This window comes from Aulostomus chinensis, chromosome 24 (assembly GCF_037954235.1).
Source record: "Aulostomus chinensis isolate RoL2024-O1b breed Wild chromosome 24, RoL_Achi_v1.0, whole genome shotgun sequence".
Classification (NCBI taxonomy): domain Eukaryota; kingdom Metazoa; phylum Chordata; class Actinopteri; order Syngnathiformes; family Aulostomidae; genus Aulostomus; species Aulostomus chinensis.
The window spans coordinates 10,797,710-10,820,349 of NC_141343.1; the positions used below are offsets into that span (position 1 = coordinate 10,797,710).

Here is a 22,640-nt window from a genome sequence, read left to right on the forward strand (position 1 = left end):
GATTCATGCGAGCTTTTCTGATGTCGTCTGTAGTTAGTTTGCGCGTCTGTGCTCGCCGTCGACCCGTCGACGGACTGTTAACTCAGCAAAAGGTAGATTTGGGTTATGATTCCACCTCCTTTCCTCCCTCTGTTTTCATTTCGAACTAAAGCTTCAGACAGTAATGATTAGGGCCTCCCCACCCCTTAAACGCGTGCTTGCTGATGTCCCAAGAGAGAAACCTGCTGATGTTGGGATTTGCAAAAAGGAGCAGACGAACGCGAGACTGACGTGGTGCCAATAAAACATCCTCCGTCCACCGCGAGGGAACACGCTTTTATCAGCTGTTGTGTTGCTTTTCGTCACGAGGAGAAAACACTGGGCAATTTCGATTAAACAACGCTTACATTGTGTCATTTAGTCTCAACTAGGAGTTGGGCTTGGATGTTCTGGCGTTCATGGAGCTTGTTCTACAATTACGTGCCCTCCTCCAAGTACCCGGGTCTTGAATTTGATTCAGTGGGGGAAATAAGCAGCCAGTCAAGTTATCGGGGAGCGACTTCCCGTAACCACTAGGCGGCGTTACGACTCTTAGTTAAACTCAGCCCGTAGACGTCTTCAGGTTCAGGTTTAGAGAGGATCCGACCATGTTTAGTCCAGTTACGTCCGTTTCCTTTTTCTGTGGTGAAATGTCAGAATTTGCTGCTGGGACACACATTAATGGAAACTCACAGTCTTTTTTTAGTAACCAAGTTTTAAGCTGTTTCAAAGTGTGAAAAAACAAAAAAAACAACCCCTTCTCGGTTGTCATTTCCTGTTACCACCAGGTAGCGCTACGGCTTATCTGTCCAAAAATGTAATGAATTCTTCCCTGGCCCGTACGACGCCCGTCCTTCAGGTTGTGTGACAACCAGCCTTGTAATTTTGCTTAATCCTGCCAAAAGCCGCAAAGTGGTTTGCTGCTTTTTTTCAGTTTATATGAAGCAGACCATCAGTAGGAGTGTTCGGTCGGGTAAATCCACCTGTCTTGGGATCCTTCATTCATAATTTTAAGGAATCCGTCATGATTATTGTCATCTCCTCGAGTAAACAACTGCTTGGGCTAAAAAAAAAGAAAAGAAAAAAGAAAGACTAAATGCATCAACAGCTGATAAAATAAGCTGGTTCAAACCAGAGGGGGGAAAAAAAAAAAGTCGCTTCATCGGCAAGATGTCAAATCAATACTTGTGTGTTTTTACTTCCTCTCCGAAAAAAAACAACCTTCCCGCTTTTAGAGACGCCGCACCTGTGCTCTCGTTCATTTTACACCTCGTTTACCTGACTTCCTCTCTAACCCAGCCGCGCGATGTCATTCTCATCACGTCATTAGTCCCAGCACCTTCAGGTGTGTGTGTGTGTGTGTGTGTGCGCACGCATGTAGCTCTCATAGCCAGAAGTTCTCGTTTATGACATGGCTGCTGCACTGCTGCGGCACTTGTTCCGGATCTCCCAGGAGAAACTAGTTGTAAGATCCTGCAGCAGCTTGCGCAGGAGAAAAGCCTGGTGTGGGCAAGCCTGTAACGGGTAGTATGTAGGCCAAATGTAGACAGACTTGTGGGTGTTTGAGGCTCAAGGGAATGACACTGCCGTCGGAGACTCTTTAACTTTAAAACCCAGTGAAAAAGCATCATTCTTGCTCTCAGACGGATATGTAACAATGCAGATAAATAGGTACATTGTTAGCCCGAGTCCAGCAGATAATAAAAGCAGCAAGCGTTTAAAAGAGGCAGACACTCATTCCCGCCGCCATCACCCGGGATGCGATGAAGCCGACTCCTGCATCCTCACCTCTCTCAACAGTAGCTTTTTAAACATGGCAGCTTCTAAAATTACCTTTGTGTAACTTGAACAACTGCGAAAGGCCAGACATTTTCTCAGTGCGCTCGCTGCACTGTTGCTAGGGATGGACACATAATATGGGGAAGAAATGAAGGCGTCAGTGTTAAATTTTGGCAGCTACACAGATTTGGTTTTCGACTTTAGACCAGGGGTGAGTAACATTCTTTTTATGAGGGCAGTACAGATCTACCCTTTAACACAGATTAGTAGGTGGCAATTAAGTTGGAAGACAATTTCATACAAACCGCCCATGAATGGAATTAATATTTATACGTCCACTTTTGGTTAAAAATGAGACACTCTTAGTCAACTTCTCTCTTTTTTGAGACGTTCACCGTAACTCTGATTCTGTTTCTATCCATAGCGAGCAAGAATCAACTTGAGGCCTTTCCTCCGATCTACACAGCGCCCTCTGTTGGAATCAAACTTCATTGCAGTACAGGCTCAAATGTAGTTCGCAGTGTATTATAGGGTCAGTTTCCTAAAGGAATACTTCCAAAAGGTGTCTTTTGCCTTTGAAGCACTCGCAAATAAGTGTCTTGGGCTCACACTTAATAGTCCGGAACGCAGGAAGAGCCGTCCCCGTGTATTTAGCTCGACGCTAATAGTGACTGCCGGTTAAGAATAGCAAAACTGCCGCAAAACAGTTGAATCAATTTACAAACTCTTGAGCGCATCATTTGATATCGTCCATGTCTTCTCTATCCAGACTTCTGCTCAGTAACCTCCAAACGCTTTGTTTTGAGCTGCATAAACTGTTTAAACGCTTCTGGTTTGGCATGTTCTTTTGCAGAATTCCAAGGGAGTTGTTAAATATGTGAATGTTGCCATGTTTTAAACAATGCCATTCATCTGGCGCAACCGAGCGCCAGCACCGTCTCGCTAAAGGTCCAGGCGGTCTTTCCAGTTTCTGGGCTGTTCCTGTTTTACCGGCAGTCAGTTCTCGACCTTCCGTGCAGTTTTCCGTTGGAGTGTCACGTCGCCATAGTAACGAAATGTCAGAAAACCAAGGTGTCAGGTGTTAGTCAGAAAACCAAATGTTCAAAGATGCTTTCACTGCCCGTGTGATGCTGAAGGACACTGAACTGTGGGAAGCAGGGAACGTTCAAGGCAGCCCGCTAATCCCTATGTGAAGGGGACAGGGTGGCTAATCCTGTTGCGTCCATGTTTGCGGCACGCGTGTGTCCGCATGGACAGATGTCAGCTGTATAGACCGATGAACTACTGCTTACCCTCAGGGTTGATTTCAAGACAGAACGACACCTTTTTAAGGTCAAAATGAGCCCAGTCAGCCTCATCGATTTTACTGCAAACTATCCCTCGCCAGTATTAACAGTCACCCCATCCCAAGTGCCATTTCTCTTTTATAATCCGTCTTAAGTGTTGAAAAACAACTCCAGGGTTTTGATAAAATGGAAAAAAAAAAAAAAAAAATCGGTCATTCCTACTCTGGGTCCCAAATGAGATGGTAATCAAACCATGTAGAGGAACCGGGGCTCAATAACCCGTTCTAAAAGTGTTTCTTTGGGACCGAAGCGTATTGAGATACCTGCTGCCACACGCTAACGGCAGCACCCCATGGGTGTCAAAAAGGTTCTTTTGGACCCGCTGAAAGATTGAATCTTTACATGAAATAATATATTCATCAGCCGTACGGATACAGGACTTTTATTCACACAATAATCGGTCGAGCAGTTACCTAACCTGCTCCACCAATATCTAACAAAAGCTCCACCCAACCTGTGCGTGACTTACTGGACTGAGGACACATGGACTGCTGTGAGGAATCCAATTATCAGAATGTATGTAGGGGTAATAACAGGAAAGTGTATACAGAATACCATTATCAAAAAAGGAGATGATAGAACAATACAAATTTGTGAATGAAACTAGAGAACCAAGCAAGTTTGAAGAGTAACTCATATCCCGCTTGGTAGCGCGCCATTCTGGTTTGTATGCAAGCTATGTTGAGAGCCGCTCATCTCACGAAGGTGGCTCGATTCAACCTGGCTAGATCACCGTGGTAACTGTCAACGGAACCTGCTCCGGATTCAAAGTCAGCCAGAAGAGGCTCCGCCCTTTCAGTCAGCCTCGCATTTGTGGGATCTTTTGACTTTGCCCTTTGATTTTTTTCCTAAAGAGCGAGATGTCTCCACGGTGGAGGGAGAGCCTCGGCTGACAACGCGTGTTGGTATTTAACGACTGCGGCTGATCGTCTCTGATCGGGGCTCTCTCCAGCCAGCTCACGCAGAGAAAGTCTCTTTGCAACTTGCGTTGTGTTCTACCCCTCTGATCATTGTTCTGGGCATCTTCAGTTACACTGCAGCTCTAACCAGAGGACAGGCTGTTTGCTCACTGCTCCTCCACAGCTGCGACACTCCCCTGGGGCTACTCTCACCAGTCAAGCTTCCCAGTCATGGCCGTTGTGCTTTCGCTTGAAGGCCAAACAGCCACGCTGAGGTCACGTTCGTACCACTCGCTCAGGCGCCAGAGTTTTGATTAAAATTCACGTTTTGCTGACGTGTAACAGAGAACCGGCTTCAGAATGGATGAGGATTACTTCTCGAGATAGAGCTCGCCTCACACCCCTCTGTCACGTCCGTTTGCTGAAGCGGCGGTGAAAAAACACGCGGCTGTATCTCGAATTATACCTTCAGCGGGCGCTGCAATCAGAGCGGGATCTGCAAAGAGACATTCAATCCCCCCCGTATTTGTGTAAAAAGGATGTCAGCATGGACATCACCAGTGATAGAAATGTGTGCAATTGTTGGGGCAGGCAGATCATTACCAAATGGCACGTCAATGAAAAGCGGCACAAGCCGATGGAGGATAAAATCCTCTGGAAAAATAGAGTATCAACACTGTGCCTCTGTGTTTTAGTCAACACACTGAGATCATGGGATGCTAGCTAGTCTGTCTCGAGATCTTGAGGAATGTCGCCGCTGCGAGCCGCTACCTCAGCAGTAGCTCGGAGAAAAAAAACACACAACAGCTTTCCTGCCCAACGTGGCCTGGCGGCATGTCCCGAATGACGCTCAGATTGCTGTTTTGATGTTGTGGACCTGGCCCGGTGGGCTAAGAAATGTCAAAAGCGGCTGCTTTACTAGCAGCTTCACAGTGTTCCTCATTTTCTAGCCTTCAGATGAGAACGAAGATGAAGTCACAAGATAATCACACGACAACTTTTCCTGCAAACTGCACGCCATGAAAGGATTTCAGTTAAAAGAAATGCTTTGTGTCATCGGGCTTGTCAACTGATCTAGAACCCCCCCCTCCCTTCAAAAAAAAAGTGCAGATTTTAGCGCAGCTGCTGGATTTCTCATCAAAAATTGATACCTAGTAGTTTATTATTATCATCTCTCACACCCATGTGAAAACAGCAGATCACCTAATTGCTGTTTTGAAAATGAATCAACGCGTTCGAATCCTGAAAACAGCTCAGCAAAGCACCCACATTAAGTAATTAATAGACGGGTGATTCATGCTAATGCCGCTATTTTAACGATGTAAACAAAACCCCTGCAAAAAAAAGGGGGGGGGGGGGGAGAGCCCCGCGTCATGTAGCGGCGTTACAAAGAGCCGCCGACTGGCTTCAAATAACTGTTGGGCCTTAAAGGATGTTGTGTGAGCTCGGTGTTAAATCTCATATACATGCCGGTGGGTGCTAGCGCTAAGCATTTCTAAAAGCCATGAAACACTCTGCAGGTATCAGACGAGCAATGTACCAGAGTAACAGATGGTGAATGAAAGCAGCACGTCTCCTCAAAAAGAAGAAGTGATCACCCTTATTACATTGAGTCTCTCTCTCTTTTTTTTTGTTTTGTTTCCCAAACAGTTGTCTGATTGTACCGGATGCTGTAAAACAGGTCAAAGTGTACATGCTTCAGTTTCGAGGGAATAGTAGGAAATGCATTCGTGTTCCAGCAGCTGTCTGCGCAAGAACAAAAATACACTCTTGCATGTGTTTCATAACGCACTTGAAAATGGGCCATTTTCACAGCTGACAATGAAAGGATAAGAAGGAGAATATGCCGTCAGACACACGTCATAAAATCTTAAAGACCACCACGGGAAAAAGAATAGAAAGGAGTTTTTAAGACAAGCTGAAGGCAAGGCGAAGGGAAAACTCGGGTTTGAAATGATCCCTTAACACCACTTGTCTTTTTTTTTTCTCAGATATGTCATTAATTGAGAGGAAAAGTTGCTCTGAATTTCAATTCGAAAATTCAAAAACTGAATAAAATAAACGGATGGATTAAAAGTAATCCAATTTAATCCTCTGTTGAAATTATAGGAATGGAAAGCCATACAGTCTAAAATGTATCTACTTTTATACACCAAGTTTTGTCAGAGTGCAAGAAGATTCCCAGATATTTTGTGGCCCTGGGAGCTTTTTGCCCGGTTTTTGAAAGGAATCAAATGACTTTGCTGGGAGAGAGACTGTAGCAAATTAAAAAAAAAAAAAAAATAAAAAAAAAATAAATATATATATATATATATATATATATATATATATATATATAAGCTAAACAGTTGACTAGAAGTTAAAATGGATACTAGAATAGCTAGAAAGTAAAACATAAGCTGAATAAAACTGAGGGCCCTATCTTGTGCGTGGTGAAAGCTGGTGCTAGGTTGAGCGGGAGCATCATTACTTGTTTCATGGTGGCGCAAATGCTGTTTTCCCGCCAAGCGCCCTGGCCCTTTAAGTGCGTCAATGAGGTGTGGTCTGGTGCAACCATGGTGCTTGGCTCTTTTGGGAAACTGGAAAACTTGACCACCGTCCACCTGGAAAAGGCCGGTCCTTGGTCAATGGGGTTCTGTCTGAAGGTGCATCAATCATATGAGTTGCAAGGTTTCCCCAAGAAAAGTTGTTTTGGCCCAGTGGCAAGCATCATTTGAGGGGTGCCAGCAACCAAATGGTGGCCAAGTGTCTTTTTTTTGACAGGGGCCCAGCATGGACCAGCAGTTGCCTGACGGCGGGGTCCTTTAGATAGCAAATTCATGGATGGAGTTTTTGAGTGGAGAATTTAAAAGAGGTGTGATTCCTTAGCGTCCCTGCGCTGTGTTTCAAGCTCTGATTAAGTGCCCATATCCTATCAAAATAAGGCTGAACACGCCTCAAACGCGCAGCTCACACATAGCGCCGTGTGGTTGGCACCATAGATAAAAAAGGACCCAAACTAACATTCAGAATGGATGCGAAAAAATCATTGAAACTAAAATGTAAGCTTAAAAAAAAATCAATTGAAGCTAAAATGGAGGCTAAAATAGCTAGACATTTATTTACAAAAACAAGAAACATTGCAGCTCGAAGCTAAAATGTCCATTCATCCATCCATTTTCTACCGCTTACCCTTTAAAGGGTGGTGGGGGAACCTTCTTGCTGTGAGGGGCGAGAGTGCTAACAACTGCACCACCGTGTCGCCCTTGAAGCTAAAATGTTATCTAACGAATACCCACTAGAAGTGAAGTTGTAAATCAGTCAAAGATAGAAGCTGAATAGAAGCTAAAATGACTAGAAGCTAACTAAAAATCAACAAGAAGCTAAAATGGTGGCTTGAAGGAAAAATGTGAGCTAACAGTTCTAGCTAGGAGCTAAAAACTAACAGTTAATTATTAAAAAGAAGCTAACCGGATGCTAAAACAGGGTTAGGGTTAGGTGAGGTAATTAAAAATCAACTGGAAACTACAATTGAGATGAAAACGGCTCTAAGCTTAAACATAAACTAATAAAACCACAAAAGAAAACATCTTCATTCATGGATTTAGAAATAATGGCACTAACAGTTAAGAGCATTCCATCCTTAAAGTTTGAATATGACAGTAAAACTTCTTGAGTGTCCACTAAATTTATCCTTTTTTTTTTACTACTTTTTGTACTTACAAGCCAAACCTACATGGCTTTGAAGGTTGGGTGTGAGGCCATGCATGCCATCGACGTATCAGTTACATGAATTATATCAGGGAAGGGTTCAGGGGTGCATTTTTCTTGTGATTGTACTTGTAATAGTAACTGCTTTTATTAATATGCTAGACATAGATGATATCATTAACCCTGAAACTTGACTGTAGATTCGCCAGGATCAAAATATTCCCTATTTTCCCAATATGTCATTATGTCAGATGTCTCTGTTGTTTTTCGGACAGATTAATTGTCAATACAACGCGTAAGGAAACCTCCTGGGATTGAGGTTGTCTGTGTGCTTTCACATTTACTTGTCCAGCATGTGTGTTAGGCCAACGCTATAATAATGGATGCATGGCATTCTTTGTTTTAAACATGCTGTTTACTGTAAAACAGTCGCCTTCGAACACAGATTGTATGTGGGAGATTAAATGACTCTGTGTGTGTGTGTGTGTGTGTGTGTGTGTGTGGCAGGGAGAGGCCAGCTGGAGAAGCCTGGTATTGGGTTTCAGAAAGCACGGAGTGGTTTTTGCTCTGTGACGGTCTCAGATCAATTAAGAGGGCAAGGGCGGGAGAAAGCGAGGGGGGACTGATGAAAGGAGAGGAGTGGATGAGCAAAGAGGAAATGAGTGGACATTAAGTTGTCAGGTGGAGGGAGAGGAGTCGGAGGCGGGGGAGATTAAAAAAGAAAAATTTGAGGATGTTGCAGAGGGGAGGATGTAATGAAATGGCTGGCGATGCAATAACCATAACCACTTCTGTGTCACTAAAGAAAGCATTGATTCTTACAGGAATTGGGCAAATACCCTCAATGAATCGCCACATTTTTTTTTGTGGGTGTTCATGCTGTGAGGCCCTGCAAAATTTTGGAGGAGGCAACTTGTGAATACAGAAAGATTTGTTAGATGACATGAAGCAATGTGATTCGCTGTGTTTGTTGGACTGCCGCCCCCACCCCAGCTGGCATTGGGCGAGACACGGGGTTCACCCTGGACGGGTTGTCAGTCCGTCGCAGGGCCATCAGGAGCATTTAGGGGTTTGGTATCTTGCTCAAGGATACTTGGACATGGTCAGGAGGATCCAACCAGCGACCCTTCGATTGCTCGACAGCCACTCTACATCTGAGCCATGGTGCCAATCCAATCCAGATTTAAAAAAAACCCCAAAACTACAAAAATAGCCTGCAGATGCTGCAGAGCAAGCAGGAAAAAACCCCATTATTCAACAAATGAGTTTCGCAAGCGGATAATAAAATGTTGAAGGTCTCTTTGCTGGGATAAGCATTACCACTTTTCTTTAACTGTCTGAATGCTGTCCTTGCATTTTGTGTTGCAAATATATTTTTTAGAAAGTCATTTTAATGTCTAAAAGAATGGGGATCTTAATGTGGAGTCCTCCTTTCATAAGCATCGAAACACAAGAAATCTGATACACATCACTGATCTCAGCCTCTAAATAAACAGTGTATTGATACAATTATGTACCATCCATCCATCTTCTTCCACTTATCCTGGTTAAGTTTGCGGGGGGATGGGGGGTGGGGGTGGGGGCGCTGGACTTGGAGTACCTGGAGAGAACCCAAGCAGGCACGAGGAGAACATGCAAACTCCACACAGAAAGATCCTGGGTCTAAGCCGGGCTCCAACCTGGAACCTTCCTGCTGTGAGGCGACAGTGCGAACCACTGCACCACCGTGCCGCCAACAACAATGATTTAAAATAAACTAAAAGAAGCCAAAATGGACATCCAAATATGAAGCTATATTAGATTTTAAAAAAATCAGGATAAAATGGATGTCAGGATGTAGGCCAAAAAACAACAACAACAACACAAAGAAAACAACCAGATGTAAGCTAATAAAATCACCAGAGGCCAAAATGCAAGCTCATGATGCAACCACAAACAAAAATGTAATATTTATATACTAAAATGGATGCTAAAAAGTAACTTAAATAAAACATGAGCTAAAATTTAATCTTATTTGATATTTTAAAAGGGCGGCACTGTCGCCTCACAGCAAGAAGGTTCCGGGTTCGAGCCCCGGCTCCAGCATGGGATCTTTCTGTGTGGAGTCTCCATGTTCTCCCTGTTCCTGTGTGGGTTCTCTCTGGTACTCCAGCTTCCTCCCACAGTCCAAAGACATCAAGAGAGGACGAGGCTGATTGATACTCTAAATTGACCGTAGGTGTGACTGTGAGTGTGAATGGTTGTCTGTCTCTATGTGTTGGTCCTGTGATGGACTGGTGACCTGTCCAGGGTGAACCCCGCCTCTCGCCTGAAGGCTGCTGGGATAGGCTCCACCCCCCAGGATAAGAGGTAGAAAATGGATGGATGGATATTTTAAGGGGGTCAGGTCAGTGATGCTGGACCAGATTTCTTGGCTTAACATGAAAGTCATCGTAACCAAAATATGTAGTAGCTATGGAATCATTTGACTTATTGAGAGACCAAAACTGGGAAAAGAGAACTCCTGCTCTAAATCCATGTTGAGTCAACTGATTATAGGCACAGAACACAACAAAAATTCAAGCTAGCACAGCCTGCAACATAGAGCCAGTCTAACCAATATGTTGTGGCGTGGAAACATGTATAATTAGAAACATTGGATTATTTAAAGATGGGCTCAGTACAACACTTAATCCTTTGCTGTGATTTAGCCCTCTCACAGTCTTGGTCAAGGAGAGAATGGGACTTTTGTCTGTGCAGCCATTGAATGCAGTATTTGAAGGGTTTCTATCTACACCCTTGAAAATACACTGCTGTTGACAAAGGTCCTCAGCTAGTTGTCACTTTCATTGTTAACCAGTACTGATTTTGGCCTCGCCCCATTTTTCAGACAGTACATATCTTCCTGGTATATACTTACTGCTTGAATGAAGCTCATATACGTTCAAAAATCTCCTTGTTGAAGGGGTTATCAACGTGGGAGTCAAATTGCTAATTTTTGCTTAAATTAACTCCGACTCTGAATCTGAGTGGCAGTGACTGTTTTTTTTGGGGGGGGGGGGGGGCCTTTGAGAAAAAAAATTGTAGCCTTTGTAGTTTAAAGTCAGCCTACTACAGTCTTCATCAGTGAAATGTAGATTCTTCCATTCCTCCTCATCATGTTAGAATCAAAATCAAAGGATGCGATGTTAAAAACTGTCTTTTGTGCCAATAGATGGTACTCACATGAGGTTTGTCTTGATGTGAAGAGTGGCATGGGAGGTGTAACTCGTACAGGGAAAGGATGACAATTTCGGGACACATCATCAGGAGTGTGAATCAGCAACAGGGTGATCAAGCCTGAGCTTGTGTCCCATACTCAATCATGAGCTTAGCCTAGATGTTTAAATGGCATATCCCCAGTGACTATGCAAGGCAGGGGCATCCTCTTCCCTGAGTCGAGCTTTGCGCTTGACTTGTACACCTCCTCCTGGAGGGTTCTGACCTTGGTTCTCAAGTGGGGCGGAGTGGATGGTGAGTGGGTCATGTTGCTGTTCTTGGAGCCCAGCAAGGGTCCTTCCGCTTGAGCCATAGCCGCTGGCTGCTTCTTTCGCCCGCTTCAGAGACTGATTTAACTGTCTGCTGCAGAGCCTGTCCTTGGCATCCTAGGTCTTTCATCAGCCTGGTGGTGGAAGAAGCCACAAATCGTCTGCAACCCACTTCAACTGGATATACTTTCCCACTGCATCCTCGCTGTTGTGCGCCTCCTGTCAGTTCCACGTCAGCGCAGTTTCTTGTGCTCATAGGCCTCTTCAGCTGCATTCTCCCATGGGACTGTGAGCTCCACAACGCACACCACCTTCAGTGAAGGGGACCAGAGTACCAAGTCTGGCCTCAGGGTGGTGGATGCAATCTCAGGTGGAGAAAGTGGTTGCTGGCTGATATCCACCAGCATCTTCCAGTCCTGGGCCGTGGCCAACCGTCCAGTCTCTGGCTTACTAGTTGGATGTTGGGGCTTTTCCTGTCCTTCTTAGATGAATGTTGGTGCCTTGAAGTGATTGGTTGTTCTCAGGGGCAAAGTGTTGCCTTTGTTGTTGTTGTTGTTGTTGTTGTTCTTACTCTCGAGAGCTGCGGCCAGCCTCATGAGGACCTGGTTGCGCCTCCAGGTGTAGCGGCCTAGTGTGAGGCTGGCCTTGTAAGTCATGATGTTTGAGAGATGTTGGAGTTGGGCAGACGGCGTAGGTTGGGTCCTCGCCATACCACTGGTGGAGGTTTTTTGGAGACAGGAGCACATTGTATGTAGCTCTGATGATGACGCTGATGGTGCTTGCCTCCATTTCCCAGAGCTCCCTCCAGCTGAGCTTTCTCCTCTCAAGGCCTTCCCACCACATCCATTGCCCCTGTTTAGTGAGGGTGACCGCAGCCTCCTCCTGATGGCGCATCCCCTCAACCACCATTTTCCTCCGCTCTGATGTTGAGGCCTTATGCCAAGTTGGTTTTCTTGCTGCAAGGACAAAGCCTTCTCTTCCCAGTTGGACATGTCCCACGATGTCGTTGTGCCTCAGGGCTGACACAGCATGCTGCACAGCATCAGATGGTGACCATTTCCGTCCTGTTACCATGGGTGTTGCAACATTGCTGATGATCTCGTCTCTGGGGTCCTTCAGCATCATCTGGAGACTTACTTTAGAGTACTTGTACGATTGGGTGAGGCTTGTTAGAGGCAGCTCAAGGACCCCTTTGCCATCGAGGCGGATGTTGGTAAGACATCGTGGGACACTGAGCCATTTCTTCACATATGAAGTTATGGTTCACTCCATCTTCTCCATAGTTATTGGGACCCTGTTGATGGTAACTGGCAACATTTTACAGTTTAGCTGTACACTCATTTCAAAGCATAAGTGGATAAATATAATATTAGTAAGGAAAGACGGATAAGGGAAAAAAAAAACACATTAGCATTCACCTCAAAGCTCAATCTAATTTTCACTCTTTTTCGGTCAGTGTTCGTTGTCTCTACCAACTGGTAACAATTAGAAATGCTCTGACTGAGTGTGCAGTGTATGTGAGTTTCTCTCCATGAATAAGAGTTACATAACGCCAGCTGGGTTCTAAACCAAAACAGCTGACTGAAAGATGCTATAACCCTCTGTAGATCAAATGGAACTATAGTTAGTGATGATTTTCTGTGGGTTGACCCGTACAAGCTTCTCCAGTCACATTACATGTTGTCATTGGATCCATTCTACCGCTATAATCTATGTTAATGGATAATTGTGGTATTTTTAAACCCGAGCTCCATTTACTAAATTATTGATAGATACTAAAAAATATTCTGATATAGAGCAAGACCCATATGATGGGGCACTTCTCTGTCCACGAAAAGTGCTTGTTTTTGCTACTGACCGCGGAACAGATTAGGGATGAACCTGTTCATATATCTACATCTATATCTATATAGATGTTGATATAGATAGATATGTTGTTTTTATAGTTCCACTCTTCCAGGCATGTTTAGATTTTCCTCTTATGTGTCACAAGTAGCCACAACTTCTGCATGTCGTTAAGGTCCCAAAGGCCTTGTATGAAAGCATAGCATACGGAATATGGAATCTGGAAGTGTGCAAATGTGAGTTCTCATTCGTCTCCCTGTAGAAGAAGATGTTTAACTCCGGTTAGACTCATGTCTGTCTATGCAGTAATTGTTTCTGTAGCGTTGTCAGAAAGCCTGAACCTATTAGGAGAAAAACAAGCACTGTTTGATTTGATATCAATGCCTCAATGCAACTGTTTGATGGTTTCTTGTTGACTCCCATAACTTTTGCCCCAGCTGTCATTTAGACGCCCCAAAAAATTGGAAAGGTGGGACCCTGATTTTTAGAAATATCAGAATTGTCCTTGAACTATTTTGGCACAACCCCATTCTTCCACTTGTCTTCATTATTCTGTGGTTGGCATGCGCAGACATGTAAGAGAGTAATTGTAAAAATGGTCCCAATATCAGTGTCCTGTCCAGAGAATAATGTCAGTATATATCAGATATATTTGTTTGAGGTTGTTCCATTATTTCCCCAAAAACCCTCTAATGTCTGGCTTTTGCCAGGTTTAATCTGGCATTGATGTGAACATAGCAATAATTTGTGGCTGTTGTACAACGAGATGCTATAATACATATTTTGGCGTTAGCTTGTAGCGAACAGGAAGCTAACTTGCTTACAGGCCGTGGGGCAAAACTATCAATAAACAGACCAGAGCAAAAGACATAAATAGTGAGTATAAACACCGTCACGGAATGGGATCATTCAGGCCTTTTTATGCGGTTTACCCTGGTTTCAAAAACCAGCATGTACATCTGTATGTGCAAGAATGGTAGAAGGGAGTGGAGAGCATCACGCCACTCCCTGAATCATTGCACTTCATTGGCTTAAAAGTCCTATGACTTGTCTATAAAGCAACAAATAGCTGAAGCACAACTAGGATTCACTTCCGAAGCTAGAGGCGTCAGGCCTCCTCTGACAGGTTAACTTAGCTAAACGAAGCAAGGCCAAGCAGCTTTTCTTGCTCCTTGTTTGGGTTTTGGATGTTCTTGTTGCGGTTCTAATGTCTTCTCCAACATCTGCTTGAAAGCAGAGTCTAGTGTCCATTTTGGTTATCTTCGTAGGTGTATTGCCTTGTTTCCTGACCCAAGACTGATCTGTCATTGAAAAAAAACAAAAAACAAACAAAAAAACAAAAAACAGCTCCGAATTTGGTTACAAACGGGCGAACGGAAAGGACTTCAACACAACATCCCTGACAGATCTCGCAAAACATGTGTCCCATTATGAGAAAAAGCCTGAACATACAACTCTGTTTACGCGTTACACGCTGCTACCCAGCCGGCCTCATTACCTTTTCTCAGTACCATCTCCAAGTGACAGTTTCTGAGTATTACCTGCTCTAATTTCAAGCAGTCGGATGATTTGTCCTGTCCTTTCTCTGCAAGTAAATTGCTGTTTACTCCTCTCTAAAAAGTGACGATGGATAGACAGTAGGGGGTTGCAGTCAATCAGTTGTGATTTTATCTAGAATCCCCTGAACAATGGATGCTAGCGTAGCCACTTTGTCTTGATCTGGACAAATCTCTTGTTACTAAGAGGATTAGATTATTTAGAGATGTACTTAAAGCGCGTCACTTAAACCCCTTAAGGTGATATTTATATTGCCCCGACTTCTACACTGCATGGCGTCTTTCCCCTCACACTATTTATAACTGTCTTGATTCATGCGCCTCTGTCCCCCCCCCCCCCATCCTCTCTTCCTTTCTGCGTCACCGTATCTGTGCATTGAGCATGAGTGTGTTTAATGAAAGAGGTGCAGAGGCGGCTTGGATGGTTGCTAAAACAGAAACTGTCCTCTCTCTCTCTCTCTCTCTCTCTCTCTCTCTCTCTCTCTCTCTCTCTCTCTCTCACACACATACCACTATAAATCCCAAACAGAATAACTGTTATTTAAAGACTACAGCTAATTTAACTGGGGGAGGAAAGCCTTAGAGAGATAGATGGGTGGAAAAGAGGAAAGGAAAAATGGAGGTAGCAAAAGACAGGGGGTATCTAGTGATGAAAAGATTAGAAGAGGAGGAGGAAGAGGATGATGTCATCTTTTAACCCTCTCTTGCTCCCTTCTCCTCCCTTCTGCTTCCTCCTGAGATCCTCTCTTCGCCTCTCTCTGAGAGGACTATATTTAGTTTGGTGCTGCTGCTGCGTGTTTGTGTGTGTGCGTGCGTGCGTGCGTGTGTGTGTTTGATGCAGTGTTAAGCAGATCTCATTCTTAACATAAGTCGAATGAAATTCTATACATCGAATTTCAATGTCAAGACCCAATTGATTATGGCAAAACCCCATTAATCCAGTTATCACTATGATTGTGGTTCATTTGAGGCAAGTCTCCTCACACCCTGCTGATGTACTGTAAATAACTCACTAGTGCCCTTAAAAATGTATTAATCCATAGCAGAAAATAGTCCCTACCTCCACTTTGTCTCCTAAAAACCAAAAAGCTACACTGCTTCAGAATATTTTGATGTTTTTGAGACTTAACACGAATGACGAGCTTGCTACGCCAAGTGCCATTTGCAGCGCTGGATTTCAGGATTGTCATTCCATTTTCATGAGATTTTTTTTTTTTTTTTTTGGTCCCATCCTGCCAGCCTTATTCCTCGCAGCTAAATAAAATCCATTTATTCAGAGGATCATGCAAGTTGTCCTTTTTATGGCATCATTCGTACACACCGGCTTTGTAATTTTACATATCTTTCTCTGCGGAGGATAAAGTTCAAACAATAGTGTTTTCCCAGTGTTTGGATGATTTCTGAATTCACTGAGGAATTAGCAAAAAAAAAAAACCAACAAAAACCCCCCCCCCCCACATTGATATGCCATTAGATAAACTTACAATCCTAAGGGGAATTTCTCGAACAATCTGAGCAAGAAGGTTTGTTTTTATTGCAGCGCACACCTGAGGAGCTGCTTGTTTTATTATCATATCAAGCAGATTTCTTTTCTTCCCTCAGCCGGAGCTGGGTTAGAAGCTGGTTTGAGACGATATGTATTTAACTCTTAAAAAAACAACAAAACAAAACACATATTTCCTTGGAAATACTGGAAAATGTACGGAATTGGAAAATTGATAGTTGATGTTATAGTTCATTTTGACATAGGTTTCTATGTTGATGTTTCACTTGTCCTCACCCGGGGGATATATCACAATTAAATGAAGGGGGGGGGGAGCAGCATAGCTCGGAGGTAGAGTGGCCCCCCTAGCAACCAAGGGGTCGCTGGTTCGATCCTCACTTCCCCCGGTGACCATGTCCAAGTGTCCTTGAGTGAGGTACTGAGCCCCTAATTGCTCCTGGTGGCCCTGCGACGGACAGGTGACCCATGCAGGGTGAACCCCGCCTCTCACCCAGTGTCAGCTGGGATAGGCTCCAGCCTATAGAACATGGATGGATGGATGGAACTAAATGCAGAGTTGAGCAAATGTGCTTGTTGCCATGTTGCAGACCACAGACCTATTTGTAGGAGTCGACTTTTGCCAAAAATGCTTTGCAAAAAACAGGCTTTGACTGTTTAAACCTTACGTTTTTGTATGAAAGGACTTCACGTGTTGCATTGCATGAGAACTAAACCGTAGTACAACAGCTGTGCAAAGAAATAAAAGCATGAAGTCAGGAAATCAAAAGAAATACTTGAGGACATAAAATTTACCCAAAGGAGTGAATTGATAAGACATGAATCTGCATCTGTAGCGTTTTTATTCATATGTGACAGAAATATAGGAATGTAACCGCTGCGGAAAAAGAATGTAGAAATGTCATTCATGCAAATTATTTCCACCTTCAGCCACAATCGGGGTTGTAATGCGTGGAGTGGTGCCGTTTTTTTTTTTTTTTTTTTTTTTTAATTTTTGACAAGGAGATGAACGCTTAAGCATTTTTTATTTATTTTTTTGGGTACAAAATGACTAAATAAATCAATAATGCTGATTACCGGGCTACGTCGCTCTCTGTGTGTGGCCGTCGTCTGTGGCCGCGTGCAATTTCATACGAATTCCGTAACCTGGCAAAGAGACTAAGTGGACTCGGAAGGATTGATGGATTCTTTTTTTTTTTTTTTTTTTTTCATTTACAGTAAGATTCCATAAATCTATGAACACATTTTCAGAGAAAATATAGTCCTGAAAGTTTTCCTAAAAGATGGGAAATTTACACGTAAATATGTGTTGTTATTTAAAAAAAACAAAACTCTGATCATGATTTCTCAGCCGTGACAGCATTTTTGTGTATAATAGCTATTAAGGAGTGACAGTTATACGTTTGGTTTTTGTGTGTGTGTGTGTGTTTTTTTTTTTTTTTTGGACAAACTCGCGCTATGAACAAAAATTGTAAAAATAAGTTTTAAGTTGTATGTGTGACAAGTAGCACGAATTTTAACGGCCTCTTTGGTGGCGGAAGTCCTGGTTGAAACCTAGCGTGCGGTAGATCAGTGATTTTGTGTGTCAGCACAAAAGATAAAGAGTTCCAAGTCTCTTCGCTCTTTTTATCGCACCAATTTAGATTTCATCCTACACTTTTCATGCAACCTTTGCCATTGTGTATGAAGATGGCCCGTGTTGGTAAACGAGGCAAACCTGGCACCAGCATAGATGCATGGCCGTCAGCGATACGTCTCTAGTTGTTTATCATTTAATGTATTTTTAAAAAAAATTGTTAATGAAACAGCCAGCAGGGCAAAAGCAGGTTCTTTTCTTCAGAAACTAATGGTTTGAGTGTACAAAGTGTGTCTGTGTGTTTTGTCCTTATCTGTTACATACTGATAAAACGTTTTTCGGGGTATTCTTGCCGTTAAGGTCTTATTTGAAATATAAATGTGTATTATCGAGCAAGTTGGTCAAAAGTCGGTTGTTGTTGTTGACGTTCCGGTCGATATTCGCAGCAAGGCAGGCACGCGTGTGGTTTAAACACCAACTGGGATCGTCGGCAACGTGAAAGCAGCTCACTCAAAAATGAATCCCGCGCTGTGACGGGGAACTTCCTTCATATTCCTGTCACCAGGTCGAACGAAAGACTTCGGATCGACCCGAGCCGACCTATTAATAGCGCGGCTACGAGAAAAATCAGTCCGCTCACCATTGGCAGTCACGGTCGGGTTTCTCCACTGCCTCATCAAGGCTTTTAGTTTGTTCCTTCAGGCCTGAAAATGTGTATCACGGTCCTCTCTGTGCTTGTCAACACCTTAGACTTTTTCTTTCATTTTGGCTTGTCGAGTTGATTCCTCCCACTCTTGCTCTCACATGACTCTCTGGGTTTCTTCATTTCCTTCACCTCCTTTTCCTTTTCTCCTCCCTCACTCGCAGTCTCTCAAACACACACACACACACACACACACACACACACACACACGACACCTCTACTGTCTTTTTACTTCACGCCAGCCTTTTTTTTTTTTTAAACTTCTCTCAGTCCTAGCGCGGCACACCATCGTACAATTACTCTCCATTAAAACGGATTAGATTTCACCTTCACAGTCCGTCCACAGAGGAAGATCAGAGAGGACGGTGAAGTGAAGAGAGAGAGGAAGCGGAGGGTTACTGTAACATGGGCTGAACCGAGGAAGGGAAAAGCTTAGTTTGTGATTGTTGACTTAAACTCACATCCGTTCTTTTTCTTTCTTTCTTTCTTTTTTTTTTTTTTTTTCCTGTCACAAATGCTAATAAAAGTGTGAACTTGGTGTCACACATTTGACCAGTCAGCGAGAAATGGCTGCAGTTCAAGAACAAACTGACCGCTCGGCACACACCCACCGAAATGAAGCATGAACGTGAGAAGTTGATGGCAAAATGGTCAGACGAAGACAAAAACGACATCGGGCTCGCTGTGACTGAAAAGTGACCAGGAAGTATTTCCGTTTGGCACGTTGTTGCCTTTTATAGAGTGAATTGATTAAATCAGCGCAGACCAGCTCTTTTTGAGAGTTTACACGCAAACAACACCATCATCTGCATAGAAAGGTAGAGCTCAGGATTTTAAAACTACGCTCATCTCAGTCTGAATTAGGATTTTATTTTTTATCATGATTTGAAGAAGAATCTTGGCCCCCCCCCCTCCCTTTTTTTTAACGTTATGTTGCATCTGGAATGTTCGGATGTGGACAGCTCTCAGTATGCGCGTTTTTGTAAAATAAATAAATAAGATCAGGTTCAGGGTCTTGCTTTGGCCAATAATCATCGATCGATTCGAGGTGGCTCTTCAAATCACTGCCTCCGTCAGGAAAGTAGCTCTGGCAACATTTTGGATTCTAAAATTACAACATGCCGCAATATGGTTCTACGTGCAGGCAAAGACCATTTCGGAGAAAAGTCAATTTGGTTACTTTTGATGGAGTTCCGCTAACCTACCCATCCACTACCACTCCTTCTTCTTCTTGGCTAACTCGCAGTGTCTGTTAGTCTCAGCTTTCTAATGCAGTACAGAAGAGAGAAGGGCGTCTACCTTCTCGTCCGGCTCTGAGGAGGACGGATCGTATTTCCCATCAAGACGGTATTCCTTTTAAAGGATCTACAATGCGAGAGTGGGGTGGATGCTACACCTACATATACATTGGCCTTCCCCCCGTCATTTTTATCATGACTTCAGATGGTCAAAACGCTGCTGCAAGACCGCCGAAGGATCAAGAAAACAGGAATACATCATGCCCGTTTTAGCCTCTCTGCATTGGCGTCTAAGTTTTGCATCCATTTTAAGAACTTGCCCGTTGTTTTTATAGCTCTCAATGGGCCGAACCCAATTTATATCTACTATAAATTTCCCCAGGTCTCTTAGGTCCTCTGACAAAGCTCGGTTCGATATCTCTCTTTAAGAATAAAGGCAACGGAGCCTTTGCCCTCGCCTTAATTATTACATTTTTGTCAATACATATTATGATGCCTGTCTGATTACAAACGTCTCAAGTTCTGTTTGTTTTACTCTTTCAGCACTATGGCGAGTGAAAGCTGAGGTTTGACGCGCTCTAGAAGTCATACCTACTTACATACACCGGAGCATCGAAAATGTTCGACGTCACAAGATCCCTGTCAGTATAGATCCAGCCTCGGGAAGTCTTGGTTGTCTTTTCATGAATATATATTTATAGCACATTTATGCCCTAACTTGAAAGCCTGAAAAAGGTGTCACGTATGTGAGTTATTCTCAGGGATGTTTTTATTTTACTAATTTGAAAATGTTAAGTAATGATGAGATGTTCAGGAAACGGCTATCAGCGCTCCACATTGTACCGGCGATACAGTTGGTCAAAGCAGGCTGAACAAAGGCCCCGGGACCTAGTTTCCAGTCTGCTCAAGCAAACGATCCTAGCGCCGGTCTATTGTTGTGCAGGTCATGTGCAGATGGAAGCAGATGGTCCTGGTGTGTCCATATGAGGTGAAGGGTCTGTGGCTGGAAGGGCTCCAGTTAGCCCCTCACTCCTCCTGTGTGTCCCACCTGGGGGTTAAGAAGGGTTAAATCTAATCCTCATTTGTGTGTGTGTGTCTGTCTGTCTGTCTGTGTGTCTGTCTGTCTGTGTGTCTGTGTCTGTGTGTCTTTGGGTTTGTGTGTTCATGTACTTACCTTATCGGGAGGAGCAGAATATGTATTTAACCAATGGAGTGAGGACATTTTTTTGGAAAGTGAGGACATTATAGCTGGAACTGATTTTCTTGAAAGGGCTTTTTCGTGTGTGTGTGCGTGCGTGTGTGTGTGTGTGTGTGTGTGTGTGTGTGTGTGTGAGAGTGAGTGAGTGAGTGTGTGTGTGTTTTCGTGTGTTCTTCTACTTTCCTTTATAGTGAGAACCAGAATACATATTTAACCAACAGAGTGAGGACATTTTAGCTGGCCTTAATTTTTTTCAAAGGGCTTTTTGATGTGTGTGTGTGTGTGTGTGTGTGTGTGTGTGTGTGTGTGTGTGTGTGTGTGTGTGTGTGTGTGTGTGTGTGTGTGTACGAGCCTGCATGTGTGCATATGTGTGTATATATAGGCTGGAATTCAGGGGACATTTTATTCAGTTACTTGTTTATCATGGACATGAATGGAAAAACTGAGCTCCAAGGAAAATGGGGGAGACGGCGAGAGAACAATAGTTGTCACATTAATGATACTTATTGCTGTAACACCTTTTTTAACATGGTTACGAAGCACTTCAGTACACACAAAACGTGGGAAATATGATGGCGAAATACAACATGGCTCTACCGCCGATTCTTCGCTGAAATATTTTAAATCATACTGTCTTATAATCTCTGAATATTGACGTGTATTTTTTTGGTTATTGTAGCAGGATTTAAAAAAAAAACACTGACAGCAGCAGCAACAACTCCTGTTAAAACTGCTGCCGTTCCGTAGAATAATCTAACAGCAGGGACGCGGTCGTGTTGTGTGGCACCAGCTGCTGTGTCGGCGTGTATGTCATCATGCTATCCGCGGCACTGTCTTGTGTGAGAAAAATAGAAAATCAACACGTGGCAGACAATGTTTATGTATAAAAAAAATACATGATTATGCGGGAAACCCTTAGCTAACTTTACGTTATAAGTCAAACAGCCGACTTGTTTTGTTGTTCACCTTTTCCACTACTAAGAAGCTACAGGCGAAGCTACAGGCGAAGCTACAGGCGAAGCCTGATGGGCGGCACAGTGACAAAATCAGGATGCGACAGGAAGGTCACGTGAAACCTGAGACGACACGGGTTACCTTTTTCACTCTGCAGGCGAGCCGAGCAGAGCAGAGCCGAGCCGAGCTGAGCCGCTAAACACCTGGGTTGCTTGTCAAGTCGGTCGACGCGGGTCGACATGCCGAGTCGACCCTTTCAGAGTGCCCAAAGACCCGCGTTGAACCACAACTTTGGTGCAGTGTGAAAGGGGCTTTAGTGATACCATAATCACTTTACAACGGGTCTCAGGGACAGCCTTAGAAGAGGAGGAATTGAACTAGTGACCTTGTTGGACTCCTACTTGACCTTCGTGCTTGGTACTGTTGTAGCATGAAGCCTCCCTCCGTCAACAGACCCCTGAGTTTGTTCATAATATCGTTAGCCTTGTCTGGAAAAGAGAAGCTTTTGCAGCCAGTTGCCCACAAAGCGGCGTCTCTTGATGGACACTCGAATCGGATCTCGCTGGCGATCGCCGATGTGCCTCTGCAGCGCAAATGGCGCACAACACGGTGAACAAGTAGATCGGATGGGAGGGACCTACCACTTGTACACATTAGCTTCTCCCTGAACGTCATGGCAGAATAGAAAAAACAAAAAACAAAAACACAACAATGGCCGGTCTTCAGGCAGTAGTTTCACCAAATGGCAAGGTATTTGAGCCCATTTTCAAGAAAAAACTTTTTTTTTTTTGGTGCTCATTCGCTAATCATCACACCGAAGTTGAAAGTCTA

The 22,640-nt window shown here is 43.7% G+C and overlaps 1 protein-coding gene across 1 annotated transcript in view; it reads left to right on the plus strand.

Annotated features, from left to right (window-relative positions):
- The window catches only part of ppp2r5b (protein phosphatase 2, regulatory subunit B', beta), a 44,423-nt gene that overhangs the window by 1,731 nt on the left and 20,052 nt on the right, over positions 1-22,640 (plus strand). The window lies entirely within an intron of this gene.